Source organism: Saccostrea cucullata, unplaced genomic scaffold (genome assembly GCF_032062105.1).
Source record: "Saccostrea cucullata isolate Sc308-1 unplaced genomic scaffold, CSIRO_AGI_Scuc_v1 ctg10060, whole genome shotgun sequence".
NCBI classification, from domain to species: Eukaryota; Metazoa; Mollusca; class Bivalvia; order Ostreida; family Ostreidae; genus Saccostrea; species Saccostrea cuccullata.
The window spans coordinates 495-4,587 of NW_026924897.1; the positions used below are offsets into that span (position 1 = coordinate 495).

General features: G+C 31.5%; 1 long non-coding RNA gene across 1 annotated transcript; it reads right to left on the minus strand.

Annotated features, from left to right (window-relative positions):
- Positions 1 to 975: 975 nt before the first annotated feature.
- Positions 976 to 3,610, minus strand: LOC134267557 (uncharacterized). Its single transcript, XR_009992177.1, has 4 exons — positions 3,265 to 3,610; positions 2,414 to 2,470; positions 1,673 to 1,714; positions 976 to 1,072 (listed from the first exon to the last, which is right to left on the minus strand). It is a non-coding gene; the product is annotated as an uncharacterized LOC134267557 (long non-coding RNA).
- Between the last annotated feature and the right edge of the window lie 483 nt (positions 3,611 to 4,093).

Here is a 4,093-nt window from a genome sequence, read left to right on the forward strand (position 1 = left end):
GACCAAATGTCCAATTTGAATACGTAATTCTACAAAATGCTGCCATTTTCTCAATTTTTTTTTTCAAGAAAAGCCTGGGTATCCTTTCATACTAACTTATCTTCATTTTTTCACTCATACCGAGATTTTTACAAAACGTGTGACGACTGAAATTTGACGTTGTCTAACAAGTTAAAGATGGACAATAAATCATCAACTTATAAACTAATATCCAGTAAAATTAGTAAAACTCTGACACAAAGGTTTATTAAAGATCACACAATCGTAATAATGACATAATTTCGGTTTATATACCACATAGGGCGGTCTCCCCGCATTTCCAAACAACCGTTTCTATGGCAACTGCCATAAAGTTACTATCAGAGATATTTAAAATGATTTTTTAATTTAAAATATAAAGTGTCTATATTTTTATTTGTAATTTTCAACCAATTCCAATTAAAAACAAATAAAATTTGAAGAAATTCCACGAACTTTTGGATCAACCCTCGTAGGAGGTGAACAATGGCAATATGTAATGAAGATTCTGTGAAAGTTTCATCAAATTTCATTCAGTGGTATGAAAGGAGTTGCGAATAAGGAATGGGAACCCCAAAGCGTAATAGACAGACGAACGGACGGACATACCGATTACTATATACCCTCTCGCTTTTCAAGCGGGTAAATTGGGTTCCTGAGGGAAAATGGTACATACGTACCACATAATGGAAATTAAATATATGTATATAAGCTCAATATTTGCACCTTTATTCAAATTATTTTTCTCAATGTCCCCAAAACATTTTGCATTGGTGTAGACATGCATGTATCCTGATTTATATAAAGAAATTTTGCAAATCCTGGACTAAAAACTTTCCAGATTTGAATGGAATTACCTATACGTTACCGATTAGGAAACTTGGTACTAAAAGTACGATTATTTGCTAACCGATAGGTCATTTATATATTATACAGAACATAATAACTCACTCTGATAAATATAATTCCCAGGACAACAAGGTTGGCTGATATGGGGTAGATATTATTCCCATGGGATCGTGATGAATTTTTTATCACCTCCAGAAATAGTCTCCTGAATATAAAAAAATACATTTTGGCAAGATTTAATGTAGTCAATAGCCGATTACTAGAACATGCATCACACTTTACTTCCAAAATGAATATTCTTTTCAAAAATAAAAAGGTGTAAGTGACTTAGCTGTTATGTACACATATTGATTATACTATATAGAGCTTTTCTAAAAGTGTACATCAAAGTACATGTTTGTTTAAAAAATGCTATATCGAAGGTATTCATAAGATACTATATACATTTATTATTTTGAATTCCTTTTTGATTTGACTTTCAAAGGTGAGAAATAAGTCAGGGTAATTAAGGTCCAGTTAATATTTTTATAAATATTTTTAGTAAATTATATAAAAAAAGGTAACATTATATAAAAATCAGCGCAATGTATAAAAATATTTTTAGAAAAAAAAATAATTTATTTAATTCAAAATTTAGAACTTGATATCACCAAGCAAAAAAGTAAGGTTTTGTTTTTTTAAACTACCGGTACTTACCAATAGATTTCAAGTTAAGACATACATCTATATTAAGTTATTGACATAACATTATGTATGAAATCACATGGTTACTACTTCTATCAAGAATTATTCAGGAACTACATACCATAAAGGTTTTCCCTGCATCGTTACTTTTTAATTTGTAAGACTGAAAAAAGAAATGCCAGTTAAATTTATACAGTTATAAAAATGAAAAATGAAAATCTTTGAAAGAAGGATATGGAGATAACGAACAGTATTCAATCTCAAAGTCCAAAAACAATACAAAATAGGAGCAGAGCAAACATGGACCCCCGAAACATCAAGGGTGGGATCAGGTGCCATGGAGGAGTGAGCATCCCCCGCCGACCCGGTCACACCCGCCCTGTGCTCCTTGTCATGATCAGGAAATAACGGAAAAAATCCGTCGTCAATTCAATTCAGTGTATAAATAATGGACTAAAAATTGGTATGAAAAACGTCAGTCACCATTTGACTCAATGATAAATTGTATTTGCTGACAAGATTCAAACCAAATTTTAAAGGAATAGAATATTTTGTTGCTACAATATTTTAGAAGATTTCCAGCTAATATTTCTAGATTCGTTCACTTTTCGTGTTTGTTGAATTTTGCTTTTGTGCATCATTTCAAAGAAAGTTTAACGAAGATAAAATAAGTCAGAATTAAGCAGCCCATAGAGGCAAGTGGAGACGATTTATAAGAAAAACTCTGATTATTGCTCCTATAAGAGGTTTATTTCAATTTTTTGAATAAGAGAAAGATCACACAACATTTACAGAATGACCTTGTGTACACACAGACAGATATGTTTAAAAAGTAAACAAGTAGATCTACATGAATACCTACTACTCAAACGTTCTTTTACTTCGATTCTCTGTGGAGTTTTCTAAGGCTGCACAAAGGCTGAAAATAGAGAAAAAATGTCTTGAACAAATTTAAAAGAAATTAACTTTACAGATCCATGCGCCAGTAGTTTTGATCAGTGAAAGCCTTAGTTTAAAAGTCGATCGAACTTTTCTTTTAATAAGACAGACAATTACTGTTTACTATTGAAAATTGATTTTAAACCAGTATAATCAAAATACTTTTAATGAGAAAAGAGAGGGGTTATTATTTCAATATAAGTTAGTTAAATTTTTAATGAAAATAGCCTAAAAATTGTAATCATCTGAAACGGCTATAAAAAGGATTTATAAAGCTTTCTTATACAGGAAATGGGTAAATCCAATGTGCACAATTTCTCTGCATTAGAATAACACTCATTAAAGTTTTATTTTTAACATTGTATGTAAATGATTTAAATTGTCTTTTTTGTGAAAAACATAATTTGTCACCCATCTTCATTTTATTTTATTTTGGGATTGGGCTTTCTGGTGTATTTTTGGTTTACATGACATAATATGGCGATATGGTATTTATTTTTCTAACTGGTATCGATAATTTTTATGCTAAGAATAAAAGTAGGTGTCTTCAAGAAAAGAGTTTTCATTGGTTTAATTCATTTAGAGAGATAAAATTTAAAAAAAAAATATTATACTATTCTTGCCTTTCGGACAATTCATCAGCACCTCTCAATAACCAAAACAACTCTGAGCAACTAAAATGTCGTGGAATTCTTCTTATAATTCTCGGTCCTATATACAAAAAAAATTAAAATGTTTACTCGAAGGATACAATGCAAGCGTCCCAATACGTACCTTAGCTTTCCAGCGATATCGTGCTCCTATTTATATTGAAGCATCACAGCCGTCGAATTCTTCCCTTCCACTAACATTCCATTGCTGAATGTCCTGGTGATCAGTTCGTATTCAAAAGTATTCAGTAGACCAGATAAACAGGGTGCAAATTGACAGAAACCAAACGAATGAATGAAAACTTACATTGTTAAAAAAATGAGAGTCGTTATAAAGATGAAACTTATTTAAATAACAGTCATACATGGTTTTGTGTGCATAAATACATAAGGGATTTAAAGTAAACCAAACAAAATTTAAAAATAAATCCTTGGATTCAATTAAATCTTTAAAACGGATTGTAATGATCGGCCCCTCTCAACCAGGAAGTTTGAAACATTATTGATTTTTAAAAAAGAGTGTACATTTTTCTACTTTATCATAAAAAAAGTTCAAGTACTAGTATATATTGAAACGGAAATTGGTTTTGTGATTTAGTTTCGTTTTAACGTTTTACCTACGTTCTTATATAAATTCTTAAACACTAAAAAATATTAATTCTCAGATCATACATGTAGTATGAAACTGCCTATTTACGGGGCTACTCTGAGCTACTACATGATGTATTAGGAAAAACTCAGGATACCTCTCTGGTAACGGAGTTGATAAACCTTGGGATGTTACTCCTCTTACAGACGGTCGTAAGACCTGAATAAGGCAGACGGTTGCGGGGGAAAGACAGCTAAGTGTTGTAGACAAACCAACTCGTAAGACCTGAACAAGGCAGATATTTGGTTTGGGAGAGAGGTGGCATACCACAGAGGTGGGGGAAGTGCCAAGATGCAGTAATAGA